The following is a 12,596-nucleotide window of genomic DNA, read 5'->3' as shown; positions in this document are numbered from 1 at the left end:
GACGGAATTTTCTTATGGCCCAACTTATAGCCAGGCTTTCTTTTTCTGTTACAGAATAGTTCGATTCAGAGTTAGTGAGTGCACGATTGGTGAAGGCAACGACGTACTCATCGAAGCCAGCCGTTCTCTGGGCGAGAACGGCACCAAGGCCAACGTCACTGAGATCCCTGTGTATTTAAGTTGGAGCACTTGGATCGAAATGGCGCAGGATTGGTGATGGCGTCAAGAGACGACGCAGCTTTGTGAACGCGGCATCGCAATCCGGTGACCAGGTCGAAAGGTTGTGGCCCCCACGGAGAAGCTGCGTTACAGGTGCCATTATGGTGGCAAAATTGCAGATGAAACGGCGGAAGTATAACGCTAACCCAATGCGCAGTTCTTTCAAGGTCGTTGGTCACGGAAACTGGGCAACAGCTTGTAGTTTCGCCAGATCAGCGAGTACACCTTGTTTCGACACGACATGGCCGAGGATGACCAGCTGCCGGGCAGTGAAGCGACACTTCTTCAAGTTAAGCTGGAGGCCAGCATAGGCGATGCACTTGAGGACGTGTTCAAGTCGAAGCAAGTGGGAAGGACAGTCCGGTGAAAAGATAATGATATCGCCCAGATAACACAGGCATATCTGCCATTTGAGGCCGCGCAAGATGTCCATCATTCTTTCAAATGTGGTAGGCGCGTTACACAGGCCAAATGGCATCACGGTGAATTCAAATAAACCGTCAGGTGTAATAAAGGCCATTTTTGGACGGTCTGAATCAGGCACTGGCTCTTGCCAGCACCCGGATTGTAAGTCTAAAGACGAGTAGAATTCAGTGCCTTGGAGGCAGTCTACCGCGTCGTGAATACGGGGTAGCAGATAAACGTCCTTGCGGGTGATCTTATTGAGTCACCGGTAGTCCACGCAAAAGCGAATTGTGCCATCTTTCTTTTTTTACCAGCACTACAGGTGAAGCCCAGGGACCGTGCGAAGGTTGTATGACACCGCGTTGGAGCATGTCTCCGACTTGCTCAGAGAGAACGCTACGCTCCGTGGCGGATGCACGATACGGCCTGGGGCGTAAATACGCATGGTTGCCGGTGTCGATGTGATGGACAACAGTGGAAATACGGCCTAAGCGAGATTATTGTAGGTCGAATGACGTGCGAAAGCGGTCTAGAAGATCACGATCTGGGCGTGCTGCGCTGGAGTGAGGTTGGGATCAATACACTGGGAAAATGTTGGGTCACACGGCGGCATGGGTGGAGAAACTTGAAGGGCTATAGCATCAACCGGAGGAGAAGCCGGGTCCTCAGGCACATCGTAAAGGAAGCTTGGTTCGATTTAGTCGGCATAACCAAGATACTCATCGTGGAACAGGCTAGTAGGGCAAGAAACAGGTTCGATACATAAAGTGCGCTGGAAACTTGTCGAATGGCAAGAAGGGCAAAAGGAAGCAAGAAGGGTTGACAGCGAGCAACAAGCTTAGACGGCGTGAAAAAAACTGTGGAGTCGGAAAACCCAACGCAGGAAACTGGTACAAGTGCGGCAGAGTATGGAGGAATCTTGGTGTCAGTGGTGACGAACACACAACCGGAAGCGTCAGCAGTATCTTGAAAAACGCTGGTGCCGAATTGCGACAGCGCGAGTTCCGCACGGGCACAATCTATAACGGCATAATGAGAGGACAGAAAGTCTTATCCTAAAATCATGGCATGGGAGCAACGAGGCAGAACAACGAACTCAACATGGTATAAAGCGGCGCTAATAACAACACGCACGGTACACTTCCCTAACGGTTCAATTGGTGCAGTGCGAGAGGGCCGAGCTGCTTTTCGCTAACCGAGTCACTACGCCAGGCGCGCCCACTGCACTTGGAAAGTACCCGAAAATGTAGCCAAATTAGTTGCAATAATGTTTGGGGTTAGGTCCCAGTAAGGATCAGTGCACGCGAACTGCGTCACACCACCATGTGCGACTAGCGTGCCCTAGAACTGCCGAAATAAGTTAAAATAATGTTGGGCTGATAGAAAATGTCGCAAACATCTCCAGGTACGAGTAATTAATTTAACTTAAGTGTGCCACGAAAGCCGAGCTGTTTTTCGCTAACAGCGTCGCAAGTCTAGGTTCCGTGCCGTAAGCCCTATTGCTCGAAATGTGTCGCAGACTGTCGAACAATATTTCTCACCTTGCCGTAGACCAATAGTGCAGTGGTACCGTGTCGAAGGGCAGAAGGAACGCAAGAATTCACCGGGAGCCCAACAAACCAGGCTAAATCCAAAAATATAAATACAGGCAGACAGGTCGCCGAACAGGCCAACGCTGAGATACGCAGGCGGTCTGGTTCGGTTCGGCGGCGTGTCTGAAGAAATGACGCATGCGCCTGGCGCGTCATCGGAGGTCATCGGAAGCCAACGGAAGTCTGCCCAAAGGATGTCGTGAATGTCGTGCGAAAGCCGCACGACATTCACTCCCTCAGAGTCTTCCTTCGACTCGCAGGCCACTTCAGGAGCTTCATTAAAGCTTTCGCCAAGATAGCCAACTGCTTGACGGAGCTCCCAAAGAAAGATGTACTTTTGTCTGGGCCGAAGAAAGCGAAAAGACTTATGAAGAACTAGTACAACGTATATCCTTGGACCTTGTTCGGACCCTGCCGTATTATAATTGATCGTTTGAGATCAACACGGACGCATCAAATTGTGGTACAGGGGTAGTTCTGTACCAAAGAAAATTGAAATGTCCCACTCAGCAACTGCGAGTTATAGGACGCTACTCCCATACATTCAATCCTACACAGCTGAATTATTCGACAACTGAGAAAGAAGCGCTAGCCATTTTAATGACTCTCCGTTACTTCCGTTCATACATTGATGGAAGCTAGTTTAAGTTTTACACTGATCACTAAGTACTGACCCATCTTTTACCTATGTCAGAGCCCAGAGGGAAGCTGCCCCGTTGGCTCCATGAATTTCAGCAATACAACTTTGGGGTCTTTCAAAATGTGGCAGTCGTATTACAGATGCAGATGTCCTGTCTCGATTGGCAGTTGAGGTTCCATATGGAATGGTCAACTTGACAAAAAAACAGGAAGGGTATGAGTCCCTGCACTTCGAGGATGGAAGGTTCGCTGTACTAGAGGCGCTGATGCCAAAAGTACTTCACTTATATCAAAACAGCCCTAAATATGGTGGTCATGATGGCTTTTGGCAGACGTATAACAAACTTCTTCAGAGGACCAAACGGAAAAATATGAAAAAGGACGTCGAAGACTACGTCTAGCCATGTCACTTCTGCCAAGTTAACAAGACCGAGTACCATTCGCGACCCCATGAACTAGCTTTGCCATATCATTTCTATAAACCCCTTGAAATTGTACACGCAGACTATACAGAACTGAAGAAGAAGAGTCCGGCAGTTCGCAAGACGCAATTTTTTCTGGTTGCGATAGATCAGTGCACTATAATGGCAGCAGCGCGCCCTAGAAGAGAAGATGCTAACAGCGTTGTGACCCTTCTTGATCAAAGAATGTTTCCGCAGCTGAAAGTTGTGATATCAGACAACGTACTCGCATTCCTAAGCAAGAAACTTTAGCAGTGGACAGATAGCCGGGGTGTTACGCTAAAGGGTTGTGCTCCATATCAGCCACAGGCAAATGAGATGACCGAGAGAGTGATCCGTGGCATTAAGCTGTTCATCTCCATGTACCCAAAGTTTAAAGGATGGTGGAAATGCTGTCTAGAAGGGGCTGCGGCTCCCCGCAATAGGACGCATACTACATGGCTTGGTTGCAGCCATCATTTTGCTTCTTATGACAAAGTACCGCCACTGCCAGCTGAACCAACTCGGAATTGAAGACGACATACGCCTGTTTGAGTGCCATAAAACCAACGAGGAGAAAACCAGACATCGAAAAGCGATGAAGTCGCAATTTGATAAGCGGCACCAAAGACACCGGGTTTATGTTTCACTGAACGATCTTTTGCTTGCACGGAAGGGGCTGCCCAGTAGTGATACAGGAACACTTGGCCCTTTCAGAGTCGTGCAAACATCGGCACAACAGGGTTTGCTTAAGACTCGATAACAGACTGAACAAATTTGCGGTCATAAGCAATGTTCTCCGCTATCACCCCAGGAGGGGTGAACAAGAAAAACTGGAGGAGTGCAAGGTTGAAGAGAAAGATGACGCGAGAAGACGGTCTCGAGAAGTCGAGGAAGAAGAAAGGAAAATAAACAATAATGAGGACCGTATGACTAGGTATTCTTCGTGTCGTTACAACTCTTCCGTGGTAGGTGTGATCCATCAGAGACTCTTCATAATCAGTAGTTACGAGCTCACCAGTGTACAATTTGTTGCAGAAAATTCATAGTTGATAGGTTATGGCGCTAGCGTTATCTATACCTAACGTCTAGAAATGGCGTGGGGAGACCCGAGCCGCAAGACAGAGGGATGCCCATCTGTGCCTGCTCTTTTGACCACAGCAGGCCCACTAAGTACGGAAAGCGATCAAGATTGCAAGTTCAGACTGTGGTACCCCCAGTAGCTGTATCATAATAGAGCATGTAATATTTGCAATGCGTGAATAAATATTATTTCTGTACTCCAGTGCCCATATACCCTCAGCCACACGCACCAGAGCTTTCACGAACCCCACCAAGGCTGCGTCCCAGATACAGTCCACTCTTACTTTTTTATTTGAAGCTAAGTGAATGTGCCAGTTACTTTATTTAAGGTCCTCGAGCACAGTATTGTGATTTCGTTGCTGATTGGGCAGACAATTCTATTGTTATTGGTTTTCATCTTGCAAACATTACACTGCAGAGCGTGTTGCAGCTGCGAAAAAAAACAAACAAGCTACGATTATTCTTTTTTTTTGTCTGTTCCTTTACAGAAATGGTTGCTCCATCAAACGCAGTTTTGATGGCCTACGATGTGCGGCACTCAAGGTAAACGGAAATGAACGGCAGAAATGAACACAGCAGCGCATGGGAAAACAAAACAACATTTAAACATAGCTCAGGAAATGTACACTCATTCCAGGAAGCACGTGTATCACGTGCCCGTAACAAAATGTTTCACTCACGTTGCTACATCTGCAGACTCGAAAAAGAAATTCCTTTGAACGATATCGAGCTTGCGCCAGCCTCGTGTTTAGAGCTAGCTAGATGTACAGAAAAAGGGTACCTAGAAACACGCATACACGCACACGTAGGTTGTCACTGAGTTAAAACACAAACAAACCTTGAAATGCGAAGCGTGCTTGCCTATGTTTTCCCAGTCATCCTCGAGAACGCGAGTTGCGGCTGCAAACAAATGCAAAAGCTCTGTAACCCCGTTGAAGTATTCTACAGGTGCTGTAAATGCTCTCTCAATGTGTTTGGAATTCCTCGGAAACTAACGATGATCTTATGTAACTCTAACCGATTTAGTGGGCCGATGCTAAGATAGTGCATTCGAATACTGCGGCAGAAAATTACGGCAGAATTCCTCTTACGATGATGGTCGATGGCAATGGGCTTAGCAATCGAGCAACGTAGCGACACATCATATCCATGAAATTACGTTTATTTTACATCTGTAGCGGTCATACTGAGACTTCCGTTGATTCAGCTATATGCGAGATGCTCCGGTATTGTCCAACTTTTCTCTGCGATTCGCTTGCCAAGGTCACCCATGAGCATGACGACATGACCATGACTGCGCGGCGCCGACGCCGTGACGACAATCGAATGGCGAAGTAGGACTACCCTGAATACAAAAATCTAGGCGTTATGACGATGACGGTGCGACGACAATAAAATGTTTCTTAAATGACGACGAAGGCATAACGATGACAGCGTGAACACGACGTCATGAGAACAATGGGATGACCACGATGGCGTCTATAAAGACGGCATGATGGCAACTGGATGACGAAGCTTGAATGACAATAGCATGACCACGACGGCATCGCGACGACGGTATGCAACAACAAATCCGCAATGGCGACTGTTTGACGACGACTCAATGACCACAATTGCGAGTGTATATTTATTGAGTGTACATTGACAACACAAGGCTTACAATAACGATTGCTGCAGCATTACTAGTTCGTTATGTGGTTTATCATATCCAGAAAACATGTCTTATAGGCCCTGCGCTATATATCAAGGGCATCTCTGGGCATCTCCGCTACCTATCAAGGGCACCTTGTGGACAAGCGTGAAATGCGACTGCAAGTTTCTCCAAGGAAGCGCATAGCTTATATGATGTAAGGCAGCTCTCAATTTACTGATGGTGCGATAAACAATAATTTTCCGTTTTTTACGCTATCCGGTAGTTTTTTTTGCTTCTTCCCTCATTAGCTCTCCTGCTTTTATCAGCTTAGCGAATAATCCATTATTAGCCACAATATATGGCGGACACATCGTCACAATAGATGTCAGAGTAGCTTCGCAGTATAGCGTAGTCGTTGAAATTGAAGCTTACACGTCACCCTTAGGATTCGTACTGCGCTTACGGAGGTGTCACTCATAGTGACAACCGTGAGCTCTAATTACGAAGGCATTATAGCTTTCTAGTGGAATAATAAATCGGCGCAGACGAAGGAAGGTGTGTGCAACACCAAGCGGCCGCGCCGCTGTAGCAGCACCCCATGCGGCGCACCGGTAGCCGGACTCGATGGCAGCGCCGTTTGTTCTCGCGACCACTGCATGGGCCACATGCTTGCACTGGCCAATATGCTGAGCTGCGGAACTGAGTTCTAGTAACGATGATACTAACAGAGTTGCCATGTCAACCTGCGGACCTTTGAAACGCAGACACGAAGCTTCTCTGCATAATACACAAGTCGCTCAGCACAAGGGAGCACCATACATTCATGGATACGCTTTCTAAACCTCTGAAAGTATACAACTTTGCGTAGCCTGGCAAAACGTTCTCAATTCCTGAGTTTCGAACACGTCATACTATCGATACAGGATCTGTGCACCCAATAAGATAAAAGCCTTTACGCGGCTTGACTAATGAGCGAAATATAATTGGTAAAGATGTGAATGGCATGATGAAAAATGGAGTAATACTAAAGTCCTCAAGCCCTTCTGCAGCTCCAGTCATACTTGTCAGAAAGTAAAATGGTAACTAGAACTTCGTCGATTATCGCTGGTTGAATGTCATAACCAAGAAGAACGTCTACCCGCTACCACGGAATTATGATGCAGCTGATTGCCTTCATTCGGCCTTTTATTTTTCTTCAATGGACCTACGCTCGGGATATTGTCACATTCAGACGCACCCAGCCGAAAGGGCAAAGGCAACCTTCAGAACAACGGATGAAATATTTGAATTCAATGTGATGCCACTTGGGTTTTGCATCGCTTCAGAAACCCTTGAAGGCTTCACGGATAGAATTCTGCGTGGGTTAAATTGGGGGATGTGTATGTGCTGTCTTGACGACGTTGTTACTTTCAGGCGCACATTCCGTGAGCGCTATACGCGCCTGGATATTATTCTAAACTACTTCAAGAACGCTGGCCTGATTCTTAACTCCAAGAAGTGTCACTTTGGTGACAATCCAACCCTTGTACTGGGTCATCTTGTTGACAAGGATGGTATCCGGTCTGATCCCATGAAGACGGCAGATGTTGAGACATTGGGCTGACCGCAGTCAGTGAAACAACTTTATACCTTTGTCGGGCCTTAGTCTTTCTTTCAACAAAATTTTCCTGGTTTTCTTGACGTTGCCTATCCTCTGACAAGTCTTCTGCACAAAGACTCACCTGTGAGTCTTTGCGCAGTGTGTGAGTAGGCAGCTGCCCAAGTGAAATTGGCTCAGGGCCGAACATCGGGTGGTGCTTGGCGGATCACTGGAAGCCGATCATGTCGGCATGAAGAGCTTGGACAGCCAGAAGGCCAACCTGTGCTGCCCAGCCCGTCGGCGCTGGCTCGGCGACGGATGCTGGCACAGATTCGCAAGGCTGCATAATCCTGAGCGCGAAAGTTTTTGCTGGCCAGAGACGCCGGCTTCAAGCTGGCGCGACGCTGCTGTCGGATCATATAGGGTGCCGCTGCCTAGTCGGCGCCTGTAAAGATGACGCCTACCGTCGCAGACATCTTGTGCGCCTGGAGCATGTCGGGTGGGGGGGGGGGGGGGGCGAAATGAGGAAGCTAGGAATGCTGCCTCAACCGTCTGTGGCAGTCGGATCAGGTAGCATTCACTGGGAAGGAACCGGCAAGAGGCGGTAGCGTAGATGGGGGCTGTTGGGGGGAGCGTTATGTGGGAAGAAGCGTTCAATGGCTGCTCGATTTACGCAGCTTCACAGGGTTTCTATGGTGCTACGCTTCATGTTCACGTGAAATGGATATTTCCAGCCTGCCAATTTTCATCTCCTACGGACCTCCACATTTACACATAAGTCGCACGTATTACTTAGGCTATTAGAGCCTATCCTTTCCAGCGTTGTGGGAGGAGAGCGCGTAAGGCCGCGTTTCTTTGTTCCGAGAGCTCGACTGGGCTTATGTTAACGTTCATATCACTGCCTATATTCAATGGTTTGTGGTCTTTGTAGGTGCTTTTATTGTGCAAGAGTTCGCATGCCAAAGCTTGTGCAAGCGAATTAAGAGACTGTGGGTGCCTCGCGATATGCACGGAGCACTGACGTGTGCATGAAGTATCCGCAGCTTACTATACAGGGTGTACTACCTAATTTTAGCTAGAGCTTAACATATGCCACGTAGCTGGACAGAACAAAGGTAATGTTGTTTACCGTCGCTTGGAGATAGTCAAACTTCTTTTTCATTCTGCCTAATTGGATATTTAGTCTTAATTTATTTATGAACTTCTCAAAAAATATAATTAGGGGAAAGGTGTCAATGAGAAAATTGTAGAGCGACATGAAAAACTCCCGATAAAGCTTTGTGTTTCTCAATACGTGCAACGTAATAATGTTTTCCGAGCGTGAAAGAAGCCCGCGAACACACGCAAAGTACTGCGAGCGCCCACTCGCGCCGTAATTTTGCATGCATTAGCGAGCTCGTTTCTTGCTCGGAAAAACATTTTTACGTAGCTGAATTATTCGGCTGTGGTTTTTGCATCACCCTTACAAGACATTCCAAAATATTTATTTGAAAGATCTTTGGTTAATAAAGCAACATATAAAGGTTTCCTAACGTCTCCCCTTTCCCAAACGTCTCTAAAAGCTATCATTCTATGTCACAGTGACTAGCTCAAGTAGCACATCCTAAAACGCTTTGCAACCACAAAATGTAAACGGAATGCAAATGTCATCTTGTAATTTTTAGTACACCGCTTAAAGGAGGCAAAATACTTTTATGGAATGTTGACAAATTTGCCGTCCGCCGGCAGGTCGTCGGCAAACGGCCTGGCCACTTGCAAGAACCAAGCTCGGCCCGACCCAGATGGCCGAGATCGGGTCGTCTCCTTTGTAACTGGCCATGGTCGTCGGCCCAATCTTCTGCCGAGTTCATTTTTTTTTTTTTTTGCTTGGGTGATTGAGATTCCGCATTTCTTCAATTTGAGTTCCTGCTGAACTTGCGACCTATCTTTCGCCACTTCAATCCTTTCAATCCTACAGCGCCGACAAATATCCACGCTTATGCTAGTGGCATTGGTCCGCGCGCCGTCATGGTCCAACGCTATGACGAGAGCCAGTGAGTGATTGCTCATGGAAAACTGTCTTTAGGCAAACCTGAACGCAATTACATGGTGACAGAGCAAGAATGCGCGGCTGTAATAATTCCGGTTCAGCGATTTCGCTCACACTGGTACGGACGCCCATTCGTAGTCGGCACAGACCACCATTCCCTGTGCTTGGTCGTGGACCACAGCTACCCTCGTGAGCGCCTTGCGAGCTAGGCTCGTAGTTTACAGGTATATAACTTCAATGTTTCCTACAAGAGTGGCCGAAAACTTGTTGACGCAGACTACCTTTCCCGGATGCAATTTACCATGACAGACTGCTACGCTGATAATTCTGATCATCTCGCAGCCTCTATGGCTCCGGATTTTCGTGATATCAATGTTTTCAAAGCCGAACAAGGGGCGGATGCGAAATTGTAGCCTCTCTTCACTGTGATTCGTTCTATTGCAACAAATCCGCACTGCGCCCATGGCGGGCTCCTGTACATAATGAACTACTCAAGCACGAGTTCCCACTCAAAAACTCATGACGGCGACCCGTCAATTCACTGCGTATATTGTGGAAGAGCTTCTACGATTATGCGACTTGCTCCTCAGGCCGTCGACGCCGTATAATCTGCTGAGCGCTCTAAGTGAACGATCAGCAATATGATTTCCATGTATGTTGTGTCCGATTACAAGAACTAGTATTAAGTTCTACCTTTTATTACTTACGCATAAAATACCGCCAAACAGAAGCCCAGCGGTTACAGCCCCTTCTTTCTTCTGTATGCTCGCCCGCCAGGTACACGCTTGACATTGTCCTCCCCTTTTACCACCATGGCAATCTTGTGGTCGCCGATACACCATGCCCAGCTTAAGAGGCTCGGCGATTTGCGCTTCTGCGGACCTTGGCGTTGCGAGGAAAGTCTAAAGCAGTTTACGTAGCACAACATCGGTCTGTTACTTATCACCCTGGTGATCTAGTTTTTCTTTGTGCTCCGACAAGGAAGTTTTATTTGTGCCAAATGTTGCTGGCAAACTACGATGGACCATATGTTCTCCTTGACAAGCTCAACGAAATGAAAATGAACTATACCCTCGCGAGCCTCACAAATGCTGGTAGATGTGATGCTAGGACACATATCGCGCATGTCGCCAGGTTGAACTCATACAAGCAACGTCAAGCCAGTTGACTTGCTTGGTGGGCTTACTGTGTGAGTAGAGGTATGTTTCGTCCAAGTGCGAGAAGAAGAGCTGGAGATCTGAAATAAAAGAAGAGGAGGAGGACGACAAGTGTGCAGGGGTCATTTATGCAGTTCGTAGCCGACTTCAACACCTAAATAAACATTTTGCTCGTGCTCGCAACAATATATACTTTGCTCCTCGATGAGGTAGGACGTGAGCTGAGTCAGTTCCTGAATAACACTTTTCAATTTCGTGAACTTGGATCAAATCATGGATCGGGGACCGCAATGGAGTGCGACATAATTCCAAATCATTTGCCTCACATTCACCACTAAATTACCACGTTCGTTTTTTACTACCCCTGTGCTGCGCACATCAAAGAGCATTTTTGTGCGAAACTTTCGTTTGATGCTTGTTTGGTGCTTTGATGCTTGCGCAGCTCAGAAATTGTTGTCGGTTGCGTCTTGTGTGATTTCACATAATTTTCTTCTGGCATCCCTATCTACGAGTTCCCCGCTGACTGGTTACAATAAATAATAGCAAATATATCCCTAACGAACTGGATGTCGACGTAGCTTGTACGCAGAGGTGTTCTGACAATTTTTCCTGGGTGCCAATCATGCAAGGTACCACTTGTGTCGAAGCGCTGAAAGTAACCAGCCAAAGCGAGAACCCTTCCACTTGGGGATGCAAAACGACATGCCACCGGAACAATTCGGACGAATTTGTTCCAAGTAATATAGAGTGTACAGAAACACTAGAAGCACAAACGGTGCGAGCTAATACAAGTCGACGGAGGCCGCATTTCCAGTAACTATTACCGGATGGCTTATAGCGACCATAGGTCGTCTGTGGTCCACTCGAGCCCCTTGAACTACTCCACTTGAACCAGGCTGAAAACCACAGAAAAACGTTTTTGTCAATGGTATACTTAGCGATCCTTATCATACAAAACAAGGTTGTGTGGTTCATGCTTGTCATGAAACGAAGATATTGACCTCATAAAGCTCGTAACAATGTTCAGTGAGTACTGGAGGCTGTATAATTTGTTATTGACCGAGTAAGTGTACCGTTTTCTACTGCATGGCTTGCATGGTGAGGAGTCCTATTTTTGTTGCAGAATAACAACACTGTCCAAGATATTTTTCTGTGGCGTATCGACGCTCTTGTTTTTCCACACGTGAAAGCGCAGAAATGCCCACTGTAAGAAATTCGAGAATATGTATGCAGTGTAGACAACTGATGCTGCTCCTGGTTCTAATGACTTGCGAAAAATAAACAGCCGCTCGAGGATATATGTTCTATATATAACTTTTTATTCACTGAAAGGAACCGAGTGGAATTATTGCAAGTGAACGCAATCTGAAGGCTGACAGCAGCATGCTGAACGCATTTCGTTAGAGCGCCAAACATGGTCACTTTCCACCTGGCAATCATCGCCGCCACCGACAAAACTGATGGCGTGGGCAAACCACCAATTAAGCAAGCCTTATCCAAAACGCGAGGCTCTTGATCCAGTGCTTCTGTGTTATGAATAAAACACGGTGGTAATGAAAGTGCCACACATAACACATAGTGCAATGTGGTGTCAGAAATAAACACGTTCAAAAACATGCTAAACGCATGCTAAACATATATGATAAACGGTTGTTTCTTCGCTATTGCTTTTATTTCTCAAGTGCCCGTGTGATGAATAAAAATTTAATTGAGGGGTTGACTCCGTCAGGTGGTGCGACCGCTCTACGAATCGCGAAACATATAAGAGCTTTAAACTTAGAAAACTTCTAGACAACACTGAAGATAGTCTAAGGGCGCGA

Source organism: Dermacentor andersoni, chromosome 6 (genome assembly GCF_023375885.2).
Source record: "Dermacentor andersoni chromosome 6, qqDerAnde1_hic_scaffold, whole genome shotgun sequence".
NCBI lineage: Eukaryota > Metazoa > Arthropoda > Arachnida > Ixodida > Ixodidae > Dermacentor > Dermacentor andersoni.
This window is presented reverse-complemented; position numbering follows the sequence as displayed.